Source organism: Canis lupus, chromosome 1 (assembly GCF_011100685.1).
Source record: "Canis lupus familiaris isolate Mischka breed German Shepherd chromosome 1, alternate assembly UU_Cfam_GSD_1.0, whole genome shotgun sequence".
NCBI lineage: Eukaryota > Metazoa > Chordata > Mammalia > Carnivora > Canidae > Canis > Canis lupus.
The window spans coordinates 9,045,295-9,064,747 of record NC_049222.1 but is presented as its reverse complement, the minus strand read 5'-3'; positions in this window follow the sequence as shown (position 1 = coordinate 9,064,747).

Below are 19,453 nucleotides of genomic sequence, written 5' to 3'. Positions count from 1 at the left end.
TTAAAAAACACATCTATTCTTTTAACAACTAAAATCCTTAAAAGCACATTTGTGAAATATCGATTATAATAGTCAATCATTCATTCCAATTTAGAGATTAAAACGGATGAATTGATGCCACTAAGAAAATAAGCAATAGATGTCTCACTATATAGCGACTCTTACAATAATACACATGTATTTAAAAATACACAGTATATGCAGCCATATTTTCCCAAGAAATAAAAGTTAACAACTGAGCGAGTAAACTAAATTAAAGCCATGTTTTGATGTCTTAGTCAACATTTTTATAATCAACCTGAGATTCTGCAGCTTGAATAGAGGTGCAGTGGGAGTCCACTAAACAGACACTTATTGGACACTTACTGTGTGAGAAATATCTGCATTATGAGTAAACCATAAAACATCCCATTCATTCATGCTTCTATAACCATTTTGAGACAATACGCCAAGAATTTTTCTAGACAGTAGGGAATGAACAGTGAATAAATAGTGACAAATTTAGACACTGTTGGAACTTATATTCTAGTAAAGGAAGAAGATACATAAACTTAAATTTCAGTAAAAGGTGATAGAAATTTGCACTGAACACTGTGTGCATGAAGCTGGGTGTTTGGGGTCCACACAACCATAGCTCTGTGATTAGTACACCCTCCCTCTCTGCATGCCCAGGTCTAAACGAACTGCTTCTCTACAGACAACTTCCTGTCCCATAGATTCAATTAAACAAAAATCATTATCATGTTATAAGAATCACCATATAGTTGGACATAAGTTGAATTAACAAAGTATAATATTAAAATTTTATTTTATCCTTTGTTTTTAAATGTCTTGTATCTTATATAAATAGGATAAAAATAAATCAAATAAGGAAGAGAACCCAGGAAGAGTAGGGTTCATGAAATGTAACACATATGGGTGCATGTGCAGAAAATGTAATGAATGACTTAGGGGTTATTGTCGTTAGGTTTGTATTTCCTTTTTTAATGATAAGTGCACATTAATAATTGCAATACTAAGGGTGATTTTTCAGCATTTCCTTATTTTTCTTATATTTGATCTTTTAAAGTTCATTGCTGTGTTGCAACATGTGTTGCAATATTTAAACTCATATGAAATCATATGGCTCAAATTATAATCATAGCTTAAACCATATTAACATTTAATATAACATTTTTAACAAACAAAACATGTTGAATAAAATAGAATCTGATTTTATATCTAGAAATGAACCTTATGAATTCATCTTATATTCTTTTAGAAATAAAATTATTTATATATAGGGACATCTGTCAGTTAAGCACTGACTCCCGATTTCAGCTCAGGTCCTGGGATCAAGCCCCATGTCGGACTCTGTGTTCACAAGGGAGTCTACTTGAGGATTCTCTCTCTCCCTCTCCCTGTCTCTCTCTCTCTGCCCCTCTCTCTGCTAATACTCTCTAAAATAAATAAATCTTGAAAAAATATACATAAAGGAATGGAGGGATACTGTAGTATTTCCATCACTTCCACATTTTATCATGTTCTCATGATAAACATTTTCCCCAGCTCTTCATAGTTTTCAGATATATCTGACCAACCTCCAAATCCAACTTTATATTGCAATGCACATTAAGTACACATATGTGCCTCTGATTTTAAATATACGTCATTTTCCTAAATCAACATTTTCCCACATGGCTCTGTTCTATCTTTAATAATGACAATTTATCCTCACATAATTGATGTGATTTCATTTTAAAAAGTTGTCTAGTCTCGAGGCTTTGATCCCAGGAGTACAAGATAAAGATTATAGAAGGAAAATATGATAATTTTTGTGTGGCTAGAAATCTTCCTTGCTATAATTAATTTAGCTGGTTTAATGATTCTAATAAATAAATCTGATTCGAATTATTTAAAAAAACTTCAGCTTGACAAATTTGGCAAGATATCAATTCACTTTATTAACCTATATTTTAGGCCACTTAAAAACTGAGGCACTTTTTTCATTTTAGCTTTCTCTTGTACTCTAGAAACCTGGAAACATAGGATCTATGGTCTAGGTTGTACCAAGGTCTAGGATTGAAAAGTTTAGCATCAGTGAGGGTTCAGTCATGGCAGGGGCGGGGTGAAGGGGTACTTTAAGCAGGGATGCCACATATAAGACAGTCACAGGTCTCTAGGTGAGATGTGGTTAGTGTTTGGGAATTGGATTCAGAAAATATTTAGGTCTAGAAATGCCCTGAATTCTACCATTGAATTGGGAGAGAGTGGAGAACACAATGAGGGAAAATCTGCATTAGGATAAATTCACTCATTTCACAATTACACTGTGTATATATCTGCACATAATACATTTATAAATATATTTCACATTTATAGATAAATATATAAAGGGAAACAGGAAGTATAGCATGTTTTGTGCCAAGAATGGACAAATAATGACTTTATATTAGAATATCAATTTGTACTATCTGTGAAGATGGACCGCATGTAGCTGAAAGCATAGGACCCAAGAGCAGAGGGGAGATATATATTTAGGGGTGAGATATATGGTTCATTTTTTGAACTATATACCTTATGTAGGTGCACCTGCAGATATGAAGGGTTTTTAAAAATTATTATTTTAAATTATTTTTATAAGGTCACACTATAAAATGAGAGGGGCACCTGGGTGACTCAGTCACTTAAGTATCTGACTCTTGATCTCTGCTTAGATCTTGATCTCAGGGTTATCAGCTGATGCTGTATTGAGCTCCACACTCGGCATGGAACCTACTTTAAACAAATAAATTAAAAAGTGATGAATTTCTGTCACTATAAATAAGACTGCATGAACTGAAGCTAAAATTTTCAGCTGGAGATCACTGTTTTCTGATCCTAAAATCATTATTTAATGAAAAAGAGACCAAAGGTTTAGGGTCTTTTCCAAGTTTCCAAACATAACAAGGGCTTGAGATATGCCAGGTAATTCAGTTACTGCCATGGCTACAGTAGAACCATGGAACTTTGAAACTTTTTGGACATCGGAACTTTGTAAATGGGTATCCACACCATGATGGGTACCAGTAAATATTTTGGGTTTTGTTTGTTCATCAGTTTAGATTTCCAATATCTAACATAAGTATATTTGCTTTTATGCATTTTTGTAAAAAAGTAAATAGAATTACATTGCTCTGGTCTTCTTGTTTCTATAGCATCTAACAACATGTCTCAAAACAGTTCAAAATATTTTTCTAAGTTCTATTGTGTTTAGGAAGGATAATAGATTTTTCTATAAAGTGTTGCTTAAGAGAGTCTCTATGCTCTGAGAATGTTCTGGGAATTGTTTAATGCTCTGAGTTCATTACTTAACACAGAAGCTCTTTGCCTTGATTACACAGAGATAATTACTTCTATTTATTGTCTTTTCCTACTGCTGTTCTTCAAATGCATGTAATATAACAACAAGAAGGGACACACAACCAGTTCTCTTTACAATGAATGTACTTTGGGGCAGTGGCTACATATAGATCACTGTGTGTGGACCAAAATAACCGATTGCCTACAATGGGTATGGTATCTCTGATCATATAATGTCGCTCAATGTCAGTATGGAAATCAAAAGGCCCATTGGTATTGAGTTTGCCACTTAGTTGGAAAATAGTCTGCTCAAGGCTTTGCTCAGTAATAGTTACTAAATATGCACTAAATAGGCCACAGGTCCTTGGGGGACAATGTGACCCAGAATGTTATCCCTACCCAGCTTTAAAATACTTATGATTTAGACTGATGAGGAAAAAAAGCGTAGAATATTTTAGGAAGTTCTCAAAAGGTATCAGACAATGGTAAATTCTCAACAATTGATGTTTCAGGCATGGATCAATAGTATTTTAACTGGGGCTTGACCAAAGAATAAGCTTTAGGCAAGTGGACTGGATCAAGGAAAATATTCCATGTATTACTATTTTTATTATGATGCTTTGGGCACCATTTTTATTTGTGGTTTAGAGGAGACCATGAGAATAAGTTGTGTATTTGTATATTAATTCCATAACTAATTTTAAAAGAGAGCTTAGTGATCTAATTCTACACATGCCTCAGTTAAGGCCTAGGTATTATCTATATGTGGTGATAATTAATGGTTGCATAATAAAAATGATAGTTTTCTCCTTCATTTGATATGCATAAGTTTTACTTGGTAATTTCTAACCTAAAAGGATCCATTAAACATGATGGATATTTCTGTCAAAAAAATCTTGTCATAGAAAATTCATTTTGTATGGCTTAATGATGGTTTTATTACAATATATATAGGAGGTTGTCTGCTTATGAATAAATTATCTGCTCTAGTACAAAATATGAGATTATTAAAAAGTATAAGTATTGAGAATGTCATGATAGGCTTCCGAATAGATGAGTTGAGTTCATATAATGAACGTCATTGTTGGATCTAGAATGATCTGCCTCATCTGCTGTCACTGCTTTACTTACTAAGATTTTCCAACTGAAGCACAGTATACATGGAAAAATAATTACAAGGTTGGGAAATATCACACATTACATGTAAACTCCATATACAGCACATAGAAGCTCAATGTACAGCATATGAAAGACAGACAATGAGTAACATAAAAAAAAAATAAAATAAAAATAAAAACCAAATAACTAGCAAGTCTTACCCTGGAAGCAGTACTGAAAATGATGTCACCTTGTTTTTCTCTGAGAATTTTAATATTTACAATGATGCTTACTTTTGGGTTAAAAGTAACAGATGCATAAGTAATTATGAAACTTTAGGGTGAGTTTCTTATTAAAGTCATCCAGTATAATAATGTTAATTGCCTAAACAGTTATTATTTTTATTCTGCATAAAAGTTTAGAATTTCTAATTCCCTGTTCAGATACTATACTGGATACTGGTGTGGTTTTTGTCTCTTTACTGTACTTGATTACGTGTGTGTGTGTGTGTGTGTGTGTGTGTGTGTGTGGTTGTATATGTACAATAAATGTTATATGTAACATTTGTTATATATAATAATCTTGTTATCTCTCACTACTAATGTAATAAATTTTATCTCTAACTACTAATCTTGTTTATTTACAACATATAGCAGAGCTCTTGAGAAAATTTTTCCTAGTAAAAAAAGCTATAATATCTGAAGTATTAACAGGCCTATTTAAAAATAAAGAATGTTTTTAGTGTGAGCATTACATGTTAATGGTACTCATTATTGTCATTTCTCAGCAGAATGAATTCTAGAAGTACTACTAAGGTAACTGCCTGAAACTTGTCTGCAGCAAGATATAAATCTTCTAAAAATGTAAATCAACACACTCATTTCTTCATCAATAAAGTCTTGAGATTACATATATATTTTGAAAGGCTGAAGTCAACACTATAGTTGCGTCATCTGTGGTTGCTCTATATTCTGGCATAAATTCCTTGTCTTGTTAAAGGACCAGAATCAATCTGTGAACCATGATTTGAGAAGCACAGTGTCTGAGAATCTGAGAATTGCACCAAAGTTTATTGAAGACTTCAGGCTTCCTTGTGTGATTCTTCTGAAGGCTCCCTCCTCTTACTACTTTTATAAAAGCCTTCTGATGACATCACTTAATGCTTATAGAATTCTAGCTTTGAGTTTGAGTTATGTTTTAATCTTTGAAATTTCTTCTGAAAGGAGTATATTCTTTTCTTTCAAAGAATTTCTACTTGTAGACTACCTGTTAATCCCTTTTCATTTGTTATCATGAAGGTGCAGTTTTATCTCCAGACTTCTATCATGTACGCTATCTTTGGCTACCTCCTTGTCAGATGGAGTCCATTTTTCAGTGGTCGCCATCCTATAAAATTCTTCTTTTTTTTTTTTTTTTTTTTGTCACTGCTCTATTCCTTCCCAATTTTAATTAGCACTGTTTGGTTTGATTAGTGTCTGCAGCTGTTACTGAAAATGAAGTTGCTCTGTCCCATTGCACTTTATCCTCCTATTGTAATGGGCAGGCATTTTTGGTAATTAGATTATTGTTTACTTCAAAACCTGCTACTGAGCAGTCATTGTCAACCTTCAGAAGCATCAATATGAATTCACACAGTACCTGCCATCTGTTCCTTTCATAGGGTCATAAAAGATCGTTTCTGAAATTTAACTGCTTTTCTATCATTTCCCTGAATGGTGTATAAGAATATCCAATAATAATCATCAAGCAATATACCTACATTTTCCTCATTTGTATACCTACCTAGTTAAGTGCTAAAATGCTTGAAGTCTGTAAACAATGTGAGCCCCCATAAACTGTCAAGTAGGAATGATTTCCCTGTTAGGAAACATGAGACTTCTTCCATACAGAGTTCTGTCTACACTTACCAACAGAAAACTGAAAGCTTAAGAACTACAATCTCCAATAGATGTATCTAAATAATATATGATACACATGGACAGAGTCTATAAATTCAAATCTAGAAGAATGGAATGCTAATTTATTTCTACCTACTTTATTATAAAGAGAATAAATGAGGTCTTCTGTTTATTTGCCACACTTTTTAACATAAGGGTATCTAAACAATCTATGATACATATTGACAGAAATTTATAAATTTGAAACTTGAAAATGTAGTATTTCTTTTTTATTTTTCTTGCAGTTATTTACTATACATGAAACCATATTCTTGGTGTAAAAACTGCACTATGAATGATAAAAATACACGTTTTGGTCATAGAAACTTGCTTAGTTAGATTCAGCTGGCAAAGATAGTTTCTTTGGAATTTGTTCCCCACCTTAACTTTCAAATTATTCCATTGTTACATTCTTAGGAATTGATAGTCTTTTGTGCTATGACTGTGTTCAGACAAGGGCCCAATCAAAATGCTGTTTCTTTGTGTACCTTTTTCTTCTGCCTTCACGTCTTTTCTCCTTGATATATGGTCAAGGTCAATTGTCTGATGTCTATTTTTTTCCCATTACGCCCAGTCTTGCATCTTGGGAATTTTCTCTATTACTCAACCTCTATCAAAGCAGTTTGCTTTGTTTTCCCTATAATTACCTACACTTCTAATTCTCTTTGTGATTTCCCTGTCCACTTTGGCCAAGATGACACATAAATATCTTCTGATTCCATTTATGAATCACATTCAGATAAACAGATACATTCATTATGTTTAAGAACACCCATAGCAAAAAATGTCCATGTGCAATTAAGGAAGAGGCTATTCATAATGTCCTATTTAAATTTCTTATGTGTTTATTCAGTTTATGTTTTATTCAAGATGTTAAAATAGATGTATCTAAATAATATATGATACACATGGACAGAGTCTATAAATTCAAATCTAGAAGAATGGAGTGCTAATTTATTTCTACCTACTTTATTATAAAGAGAATAAACGAGAAGCAGAAAGGTTGGGCAGCAATGGAGATGTTAGAATTCTGTGAATCAGCTTGTTTAATAACTACTATTTGGAGGCAGCTGCTTGTCAATTTATATTCTTGAAGATTCACACCATGTAAATGTTGTCTGGAATTTCACCAGGTGCACAAAACCCTCTCAAGTATAATCAATTAAAAGTACATGAATGCCATTTAATTTATCAACACCCAAGGAGTCTTACTGAAAGCAGAAAAGTTGCTCTTCAGTAAAGATACTTGTTCACCCCATTATAATGTGGTCAAAGTATTATAATGAAATAGTTTCACATTTTTAAAACTTGAATATAAAATTAAATTTATATTTATAAAATGGGAATATGATTAAATACACAGAAAATCTGTATTTTCTTATTTTTGTCCGCGTGAGTTCATTGTGCTTTATAAGTTATGTGCAGGGCTTGGGGTGTTTTGTTTTGTGGACATTTATCCTGCTTACTGTTCTGAGCTTCCTGGATCTGTGGTTTTGTGCCTGACATTCATTTGGAGAAATTCTTATTGTTGTTTCATGTTTCTTCTGTTTCTTCTCTTCTCCTTCTGGTATTCCCATTACTTTGATGTTATACCTTTTATAGTTGTCCTGCAGTCCTTAGATATTCTGTTCTGGGTTTCTGTTCTCTTTACCTTTTAAGGGGTCTTCTGATATAGCTGTGTCTAGTCTACTTATAAACCCAGTGGCATTATTTATTTCTGTTACTCTTTTATTTTAAATCTCTAGAATTTTTTTTTCTTTCTTAGGATTCAGAGCTCCCTGCTCTCATTGGTCACTTGGTTCTTACACACTAGCCATTTTATCCATTAGGTAAAGCTCTATAGTATTCACAGTTGTTTAAAATTTGCAATCTGATAATTCCAACACCCTTGTGATGTCTGTTTCTGATGCATGGTCTGTCTTTTCAAATAGAATTTCTTGACTTTTGACAGGCCTTTGATTTTTTTCTCAATAGCTGGACATGGTGTACTGGGTAAAAGGAACTGTTGCACACACGCCTTTAATGATGTGATAAGGATATGTGACAGGAGGGGAACATTCTATAATCCTGGGATTAGGACTCAGGCTTTTAGTGAGACTATGTGTCCTGGACTTGGAACATCATAAGGATTTCTTAGTGTTTTTCCTCCCCACCTAACTGGAACAGGATGACCAGGATGGGCTGCGGTTGGGTATGTTCCTTCTTAAGGTCAGTTAGGTTCTGGTTAATTAGTTTGCCCTGAAAACAAGTCTTGCTAGGAAGAACCAACTGCTCTCTATTTCAAATGGTTCCTTTCTTCCTTTCCTGCCAGAAGCTTGAGATGGTCTTCCTCTGGTATTTATTATGGGAATCTGGTATTTATTATTATTATGGTATTTATTATGGGAATCTGGTCAAAGTCCTGGAGGTAAATTTCACAATATGTCAGGCCCCTCCTGGGACTGGGTCTCCCTGGAGTTGTGAATCACAGCTGTCTGTCTACTCTGAGCCCCCAGCAATTCATCAATTTAGTTCAGATTTCTTCCTCAGAAGAGAAGAAGAAACAGAAGAAACATGAAACAACGATGAGAACTTCTCCAAATGAATGTCAGGCACAAAACCACAGATCCAGGAAACTCAGAACAGGATCGATTCTCATGGATTTTCTACATTCTGCATTGACTTACACCGTTCATCTGTTTCCTCAATCTTGGGGGCAATGGTTTGATCTATGTCTTGTCTCTGGAATCTCTCAGATTCAAAATAGTTGATGATTTTTCAGACTCTCCAGATTTTCCTTGCTAGAATGGAGTGGCAGCTTTCAAGTTCATTACTTGAGGAACTCGAAACCAGAAGGCCACCACTTGCATATGAACTCATACATTTTAATCTTTAAATGAGACCTGGTCACTAACTGTTTATAATGAAAACATTTAACTGAAGTAAAAGAAGTAAAACTTCTGATTATTTAGATATCTTGATTTATCAAATGAAAATTATTTCCCATCTCTCTAGGCTATACTTTGTTTTAACAAGGCTTTCAACCATCTGATCCCTTTAGTGGCTTATTACTTCTATTTTTTAGGTTTGTAGATAAAGCTGAATTTGTAGAAATAGTTGTATTTCAATACACTTACTTATTTTCTATACACTCACTTGTTTTCCTGTAAGTGGGAGAATTTGTGGTATATAGATTATACCTCAGTAAAATTGTTTAAGAAAGTAAAGAACCAGACAAATTTAGTTGGATATACAATCAGTGGATATTTTTTTATGCTCTTCAAATATTATGCTTCACTGGTTTGGAAAATCAGTGTTTAATTTTATATAATAACTATTTTTTTTTCCTAAATGTGGATATGCATTAGTCATCACTGGAATGACCAGAAATAAATCTTTGAGTGTTAAGAAATTGAGATTTTTACTTGAGAAAATGGAAAACTTAACATTTTTTTCAAGAGCCACAGAACAAATTTCATGCCTATTAACCCATCATTGGTTTTTCTGGAAAGCTTTAATATGACTAATAAACATAATTGTCCAATAAAATAAAGATAAAGGAAACTGTATGTTTTTAAGTAGTTTTACATCCTTTGAATTGGTATTAGAGAGGGATAAAAAGTTAATCTAATTTTAGACTGGAAATGACAATGAAACTAACACATAAGAACATGAAAAGTATTCAACCATCTTTAAGATAAGTCAACTTTGAAATTAATGTCAAGAGGAGAGCCTAATATTTTGCTGATAAGCCATGATTTTCCATTTAATAATTACCTTTTAAGAAAGTCACATTTTATTAAAATGATTAATTCACTGTACTACTTTCCTAATAGCACAAGAACCATGGTAATTGAAAGGAGATAACAAGCGTTTTCAGTAAAAGTAATACGTGAGTGGTGATAGGGTCTGCATTCCAGTATCAATTTAAATGTAAATATGTACCCCGAATATTGATACCCTTTGTAGAAGCAAATATGGAAATTTTCTGCTTAGTTATTAAAAGCAACCTTAATGATGATGGTGAATGTACTATAAGATTTAGCACTAATCAAATCCAAAATTCCCTTTTATCTTTTGCATTGAGTTCTAATAAACCTCAAGTAAAATCTCTAACAGGAGGAAGTAAATTGCACCTTGGACAACCGTGTGAAGCACTCTTTCAATACCATTAGTACCAAAGCTAACAAACTGGCCTAGAGTTTTGTGACAAGATTCAGCATCTGTTTTGTTAACACCTTTTATGTAAATACAGAGTATTTTGTTCTATATGATGATCCCAAGAAACTTGATCTGCATCTATAGGGAATGACAATTCCCTCTACCTATAGAGATTTGAAGCTATACTGACAATTAAATGGCATTATTAGCAGCATAGAAATTGGCATTTTTAGCACATTTAAGAAAGAGAAGTCCTAGTAATGATAACTGGGGTTTATCTGCTGAAGTGAATCCACTTGACAGAATAAAGAGGTAATTACTCAGGTTTGAATTTCCCTTCTGAGAGGTTTTTGCCAGAAAAACAGAATCTGTAAAATTTTATTGCATTTTCATAAATTTATGTACTTGCCAATTCCCCATAGCGACTGAATTTGGAGTTTGAAGATAGGAGATACATCCTAACTATAAAATTCTTAAGTTCCATAAAAATATAAATTATCATGTTATCATTATGCTTCTATGAAGTTGTTAAAGGATTTCTATTATCTGAGTAAGTTGTGTTATATCCTTTGAGATGTCAATAAAAACACCTAATTAGGATAGGTATGCTTGCAAGGAAAAAGAAAAAAGCTCCTCCGACAAGAAAGCATTGTAATTCATTTCACGATGAAGATGAATTTCTAGAGAGGCAGTGTAATCCTGGTAAAGTAGTTTCCTGTTGTTGGCAGGAACCCTGCCTTCTAAATTTCTGCATCTCTATAATCTTTGATAACTGCTAGACACTGGGCGGTCATGTGCCATTTCACAAAGGAAGAGGATGCAAGCGTAAAAGAATGTGCCCCATGCTAAGGCAAAGTCCTCGAAGTGCCATCTAACAACATCGCAGACTTCCCACCTGCCAGATGTAAGTCACAGAGCCACAGAGAGCGGCAAAGTAGTCTACGTTACAGGTGACAACGTACAGGAACAACTGAGATGTCATGACTAAAGAAGAAAGTGAAAATGGATATTGAGAGGCAGCAACAGTCTCTGAAACAACCAAAAATATGTCCTTTCATTATATAGCATTAATCTTTTTTGAGTCTCCCAGAGGAATTTTTGTTCAGTTCAGCACAAAGTTAATATGAAAATGCAATAAACACAATTATCATTTCCAATGGTTCCTAATTTTGCCATATAAAAAACCTGCATTTTGTTATTTTTTTTGAAGATTTTTATTTATTCATTCATAGAGAGAGAGAGAGAGAGAGGCAGAGACGCAGGCAGAGGGAGAAGCAGGCTCCATGCAGGGAGCCCAATGTGGGACTCCATCCCGGGTCCCCAGGATCAGACCCCAGGCTGCAGGCAGCGCCAAACCTCTGTGCCACCAGGGCTGCCCTGCATTTTGTTATTACCAGAGAATTTCAGTACCCCACTTACATAATAACTTCTCCACCCCCCTACTCAGCAGGGGTGCCATCTCTTTCCCACCATCTCTGCGAATAGCTTTCTCTACCAATTGGAATATGCTTTTCTTGATCCTTCTCTCGGATGTCTTGAGAGTGTGATCTATATTTTTGACAGTGCAATTTATTTGGGGCAAATATCAAAGCCTACAATTTCCAATCCCAAAGGCTGTGATTTTCTTGCCCTTTCCTCTGAGAATTAATGTATTCTGAAGCATCCTGCCCATCTGTCAGCATGGCAAGGAATGGGTATCCTGATTTCTTCGAGCTGATTCTGTTCTGTTTGCCGTTAGCTTAGTAATAGAGTGTATTTTGCATTGTTGTGTTCAGTCTTAATGGCACAAAATGGAAAGAATGAACAGAGTTGGCCCTTATTTCATCGCACAGTCAGTCATTCCATAGTCCTAAAGTCCACTGAATCCGATCTGTGGCTTTTCTTGTGTGGATAAGATGGCACTCATGGTCTGCATAACGTTCATGCAGGCAGAGTAAACCAAAGTAAGCCAAGTAAAACAAAAGATCTAGTGTAGCTCTACAGTGGTGCTAGAGTGTAAATTGGCAGAAAATAGATTCTAAAAATATCTGTGTGAATTAAATTTAAGAATTTAAATACCTGGGTATAGAGACTTATTGGTTATCATTAAGCATTTTTATCACTCTTCTTGATAGCTGGCTCATAATTGTGAATATATTTACATGTATATGTGTAACATACATGTGCCTACACCATAGTATCTACGTAATATACATGTATATTGATTTTTTCTAAGATTTTCTTTATTTATTCATGAGAGACACAGAGAGAGACAGAGGCAGAGACACAGGGAGGGGGACAAGCAGGCTCCATGCAGGAGTCTCATGTGGGACTCCATCCTGGGTCTCCAGGATCACACCCTGGGCTGAAGGCAGCGCTAAAACCCTGAGCCACCCGGGCTGCCCTAATGTATATTAATTGTAAGGGTATATTATTTCAGCTTATATTTGCAGATGGCTTATTGGTTTCTGCCAAAGATGCTTCTTATGGAAAAATTAAACATATATGGAAGTGTAACTTTTAGAAAACAGATAAGTTGGTGAATATTTAGAAGTATATAAAAATATATGTAAACATAGATACATTTAATATAGGTATTATATTCTTATAGAAGACTATATATTACATTTGATAATTATAGATAAAATATGTATAAGCAGATAAAACATATGAAAAAGTACCCAAGAAGACTATTACATGCATAAGAGTATTTGTGTATGTATGCACACACATGTGCTAGCAAGATCTCTGGACGGGGTTGGGCTCCAGCTCATACTCCAGTAACCAAGTGTATAAGAGAGCTACTAAATTAAGTCTTGGATCCTCGGTTGCAAAATAAGGTGGATTAGCTGATTCTGAATGATATCTAAATGCTCTTTTTCGAGATGTCTATGATCTTTAAGAAAGAACATAACCATATGAAAACAAAAACTCGGAAATATATCATTTCTGAATAAGTTTCTGGACCTATTATTCACCCATAAATAAAGCTATTTTAACTCTGAGTACCAACTAGGATTATTATTAGGGATCTGCTGTAATTGTGTGTAAAGTACATATGGACTTTATACATACTAAACTTCACAATACATACTGGACTCAGACTTAAGTCAATTTCCTTTGCAACATTACCTTTGTAATTAAATGGAATTAAGCATGCCTTCAGCAGCTACTCTGCTTAGGAGGTGTTGACTCCAAAATTCTTTGTCATTTTAATTAAACAAAAAAGTCATTCTTGTGATTTCATTCCAGTAGATACGCTGCACTCATATATAAATTTTTTAAAATTTAAATTACACATCCTTTTTTGGAACATCAGCTTTATACTTTTTTCAATCTTGCCTATAATAGGCCCTTAAAAATGACAAGCTGATAATACGATTTTTTTTCCATGAATTTGACCCATTATAGAATGTGGATTATCTGAGAATTATGCGTTCAAATGTGAAGATTTATAAAGTAGGCTTACGCAGACATAGGAATGCAGAGAGAATTCTATCAACTGCATGTCCTCATTTCCCATATTAACAAGCAGTCTCTTCAAAAGCAATAAAAAGAAGGCGTGGAGGTCTTTAGGCATCATCCCGGAGATGTTCTGACCCTCATCAGAAGAATCACAAGGAAAGAAGAGGACATAAAGAATTCAGAGAACTTTCACAGTGGACTCTAGTGGAGGTTTAGGGGAGAGAGTTCATAGCTGGTATTAATGGCAGGGTCATTTACAGCACCATCAGGGACTTCTAAGCATCCTAGCTGAAAGAGACCTTAGAGACCATCTGTTCCTCGTCATTTAAGGTGTATGGGTAAGAAAAGAAAGGCACAGGTAAGTTAAATGACTAGTGCAGGATTTAACCATTTTGCAGAAATTGCCATTTTGCTTAAATTGGACTTCCAGTGCCCTTCTACTCTCTCTTAATTATCCGACTGAGGAGTCATCTAACTTTTCAATGAAAACAAAAGAGCACCGAGGACTTTTGTCTAAAAGACCTTTTTGGCATTACCCATAGTTATAGCTGGAGTTTGACAGATAGATAATAGCCTGGATAAAGAAAATAGCTCACCTACCAAGACAGAAAGCCAAACATCACAGAACATGTGATAAGCCAATAATGGTATTAGGTTTAAAATTGTATTTGAGAAGCACAGAGAAGCAAAAATAGGGTGTAAAGTCATCCCACAGTTCCGCAGGTTTACAAAAATACCGCATGAACCCAAAAGCAAAATCCCTCCCCACAATCTCAGGTGTCAGAGGTCACCATCATTTGCCCTTTAAAAACCCATGTCTTACTGAAATCACAGTGCCCAGAGTACAACTGCATTTTTAAAAACTATTCAGTGTTTCTCCTGTGGATCTATGTTCTGTTGCTCTATTTAAAAAATTTGAATTACAGGAAGGAAGAATTTTGAAAAGAGGGTGAATCAAAAATTAAAAACACAAAGTTGAGCTTTTTCATGTGCTTGGATGCATCAATCCTTAAAATGATGCTATGAAATCAAGCTTCTTGAAGAAAATTCCAATCTGTTCAGTTTCAATAAATATGAACATGTATGTGCACACACCTATGTGTATATGGTAAGAGATAAAAGAAAAGGGGGGAAGATAGACTCAATTTTTCACTAATGAATTGATGTTTTTCTTACTCTAGATATAGATTTATAATACAAGGGGTAAACAACTCTAGAAGTCACACTAGATTTCTTTATTAAGGTTTTCCATCTTATTTTAATATTTTTCCCTTGGTGATTCATTTTTACCTCCATGTGACTGTGCTAACAACCTGAATGCACATGCAGCTACCTATCCCCAAGCTCCTTGCAAGACAAAGGACAGCATAAGTAAAAGCTACATTAATTCTAATGAGGATTGCTCACATTCTTGTGTTCGGTTAATAAATCACTGATAAGGCATCATTTTCTTGGGAAAGTTATCAGAACCAAGTCACCATTAATGCCTCTAAACTAGCCTTCAAATTCTACAATCAGGAAAAATACTTAATATGAATCAAAAGTGAATTGATTTGCATAATGAACTTTTCTTCCCTTCCTTGCACAAGGAAAAAGAATTCTCTGAAAGCGGTTAAATTATCTTTCTGCTTGGTTTCAGTGCACTTGAAAAATATAAAATGATGAATCTCACTGGTGGAAAGAATACTAGTTCTTCCATCTTGCCTGAGATCCACCCATTTTTGATAAAAATCAGTCTGTCAAACCTAGCTATATTATTGGCAAAATTAACATGGGTGCAAGCAAAGATGGTGCCAAAAGTTGACTTGTATTTAGACGGAAATAAAGAGCTACTGTGGTAGAGGCATGACCCAATATATTTTGGGGGGACCAGGACATCTGAGAACAGAGGTGGAAGAGAAATGCAGAAGCATATGGGGTGCTGGTGGGGAGGTGCTAGGGCTATGCAGGAACGAGAACATGTGGTGGTCATGCAGAGACCAAGATGTGATATAATGTGATATAATGCTAATTTATATACATTATATATACTTCTATATAATGTGTAATAGGATTATAAATAAGCAGAAATTATAGATTATAGGCAGCACCATTATTTCTAAGACATTTGTGAGTTTTATGATCAATAACTCTCATTTTACATTATATATGCTGACCTTCTGGCAAAATTAATTACAGAATTCCAAGTGCATACATTATTCTGAAATACTTTATGGCTTTAAATTACAAAAAAGAAAAAAAGAAAGAAAGAAAAAAGTAGCACTGCTGTAAAGTGAACCAATCTTTCATTACCTGGTTACCTTTGATGCTGTTCTTAATATAATTGTTCATAATATAATAGCCTGTTATATAGCTACAAAACTTTTATTTCAACACTTTGTTCTGTCCAGGTGAATAACATTTCATGACATTTTCCTGCCCATTTCTTGCCCTACACAAAACTAATATGTAACAGGGAATAAAGTTACCATTATGCTATTTCAAAAATACGGAAGGCCTGCTTTGAAAAAACGTGTCACTAATCTATTTTATGTACTGGCGAATGAATTAAGCCAGGCAAATTAGAGTTCATACTATATTATTCTATTTCTATAAAATACTAGATATACAAACTAATCTATAGTGCAAAAAAGCAGGTGAGCGGTTGCCTGGTGGTGGAAGGCTAGGGAAGTTTGGGAGCAAGGGGCATGAGGATGCTTTTACGGATGATGACATATGCTCATTAAATTGATAGCATGATTTTACAAGTATTTATATGACAAAACATAGTAAGTTTTACAACTTAAATACTTATAGTATTAAATATCTTAATACAATGGTTAAAAATAAGTATAGTTGCTTTTATAAGATTTCTATTTCCCAGAAACATTGGAAAATGTCTATTTATTGAAAACCAAGCACACTTAAAAGTTCCACAAATTTATGAAACTATTATTGCTGTCCTGTTTCATATCAACTGTACTTGCTTACGAATTTTTTGTTAGTTTTATGAAAAAATTTTGAGAATAGTAGCCTGGCAAATTATTACATATCAATGTACTAGTAAACTTGTATTAATAAACTTTTAAAATAAATTTTAAGAGTAAAAATAAATAAATAAATAAATAAGTAAATAAATAAATAAATTTTAAGAGTAATAAAATGATACAATTTTAAAGTAATATGTGTTTCTTACAACACAGCTCTGAGCAGTATTAAAATCATAATAATATATTTTTAGACAATGAGATCTACCAAAACCAAATTAAAACCCAAATTCTACTAATGAGAAATAATCTTTATAAAAAATCAGGTGAATACCACTCCAGGTGTGTGTGTATGTGTGTGTGTTCCAAGATATAGACAGATGTTGAAAAAGAAAACATTTGCACAGATCTGTATGTATTGAACACTGGACCATCATTTTAATCCATCAGCATTTTTTATCTTGATTATTTTCCCTTCACAGCCTTTGTTGACCCCATGATGACTTAATATCCATGACAACAGAGCACTCATGGAATTTTTACTGTGAGTGAAATGTGTTTTTATAATGTGCAAATTTTCTTTGGTGTCTATTTGTCAAGTCTTCCCTGTAATCAAGAAATGTACCACTTTCTTTCCTTTGAAGGAAATTTTTTTCAATAGACAACAGAGATGGGATTTTTCATCTGAGAAGGTTAACATGATATCATGAAAGTAAAATGATATAAAATGATATTAAATCCAGTCGTGTAAGTTAGGATAGCTATCAGAAGGACCTAAAACATGTCCTTTAATACTCTCACCTTTTATACTGTAAATATGATTAGATGAATTTGAAATGTTTTCCTTACTAAATATCAGTTAATATCTGTAAAGAGTACACAAATGTACTTGATCTTCAGTATTATTTTCTATCTAGATTTCTAGTCATTCAGCATCCTGCTTCATAACTTGGTAAAATATATATAGTGATATATGTAAAGAATTGCCTGTATCTAAAGCAAATACTTCCACAATGGATTTAAAATGTGACAAGGAAAATTAATTAGAAAAATTAATAAAAATGCAAGATGAATTCATTAATGCTTAAACCAAAAATTTAACTACTCAAACATTTTATTGCCAGGAAACATCTCTGTCTTTCAATTACATGAGAACATCTCTCCTCATATATGAAGAAGCAGTTTTTAGTCATTTCTTCATGAACATATGGGAGATAACATACAAAAGACAGTTTTTCCTAAACATCTATGTTGTTAATTTTGGTAAAATGAATGTCAGAGTCTAAAGCTCCATAAAAAAATGCATATTATGATCATACATATCATTTTTTTTACCTATAGTCATCCAATTTATTCAATAGCTTAAAAGATTATTTTTTTTTTAATTCTGATCTTGGAACCAGTCCCCTGGGATCCCCAGGTATGAAGGCTTTGCCTGCACAGAGTTGCCTGATGCTGGAGCCCACAAGGCACTAGGACCCTGCCCTTCATTTCTATTAAGGATCTAATTGGGAATAATTGATCCCATATTCTGTAAAGGCAAAAGGGTTAGGCTTAAGGAAAATATTCATTCGGTAAATTTCAATGACAGCACGAGTTTTGGTCATTTGAAAAATTTACTATTTCAGCTCAGAGGATCATAGGGGAAGGGGGGGAAAGGTGAATGGGAAGTCATCAAAGAGGAGACAAACCACGTGAGAGTCTCAATCATAGGAAACAAACTGAGGGTTGCTGGAGGGAAGGGTGTTGGGGGGTTGGGGTAATTGGGTGATGAGCATTAAGGAGGGAACTTGATGTGGTGAGCACTGGGTGTTATACACAACTGATGAATTCTTGAACTCTACATCTGAAACTAAGTATGTATTATATGTTAGGTAACTGAATTTAAACTTAAAAAAAAGAAATAGAAAATCTGAATATGCTACATAAATTTAATTCTTAATTTAATGCCCATGAAGATAACTCCAGGCCCAGATGGGTTCACTGGTAAATTTTATAAAACATTTAAAGAAGAAATAACACCAAGCCCTACTTTCAGAAGTCTCTTACAGATTGGTGGTTACCAGAGTTTGGGGGCGGGGGGGGAGGTAAAAAAAAAATGGGAATACATGGTCAAAAAGTACAAATTTTTAGTTATCAGGTGAATAAGTTCGTATTCTGAAACCAAGATTACAGTATATGCTAACTAACTGGAATTTAAATGAAAACTTTGAGAGATCCCTGGGTGGCTCAACAGTTTGGCGCCTACCTTCGGCCCAGGGTGTGATCCTGGAGACCCGGGATCGAGTCCTGCATCAGGCTTCCTACATGGGGCCTGCTTCTCTGCTTCTCCCTCTGCCTGTGTCTCTGTCTCTCTCTGTGTGTCTCTCATGAACAAATAAATTTAAAAAATCTTTGAAAAAAAAAAAAAAACTTGAAGCCAAAAAGGAAAAAGAAAAATTCATGGTTTCAATCTCCATAACCCTAAAGACCGGCTAATGCTTAGCAGCCCCAGCTCACACACGGGCATCCAGAGTTTATTCCCCAGCTAAGGCTTTCCTGTTAAGC